This window comes from Grammomys surdaster, unplaced genomic scaffold (assembly GCF_004785775.1).
Source record: "Grammomys surdaster isolate TR1022 unplaced genomic scaffold, NIH_TR_1.0 126187, whole genome shotgun sequence".
NCBI lineage: Eukaryota > Metazoa > Chordata > Mammalia > Rodentia > Muridae > Grammomys > Grammomys surdaster.
The window spans coordinates 1,596,414-1,596,873 of record NW_021620993.1 but is presented as its reverse complement, the minus strand read 5'-3'; positions in this window follow the sequence as shown (position 1 = coordinate 1,596,873).

The window sequence follows — 460 nt, the reverse complement described above, 5'->3', positions numbered from 1 at the left end:
TCATGCATGCTAAGATCATGCTCTATCATGCATGCTAAGATCATGCTTTATCACAGAGTTGTACCCTCAGCCCAAACCTCTTATTATTTGTCTCTTCTTAGAAGCCAAGGCCCAAATGGGAAGGAGCATGTCTGTGACACTCCCTGTGTGCCCAAGGCGTAAGCAAGATCTGTAGGTTGTAGCTGTGCCCCTGACACGAACAGCAGTTTTGTGGACATTGGGAAACAGAGTCCGCTGTTAATCCAGTTCTCTCTTGCTTCACTATGCAAACCTCTTCCTTCTATGACATGCATGTGCTGTACCCCTCCCATCAGCAAGTGCTTGGGTGTTGATGGGTGGAGCTGCAGATTTCTAAAGGGTCCAAGAACAAATATCAATTTGTTTATTGAACATACACAGTATTGCAATCCTGAAAGCTCATAGATATCAGTTTTAGGCATGTATCTCATCCATCTGTCTA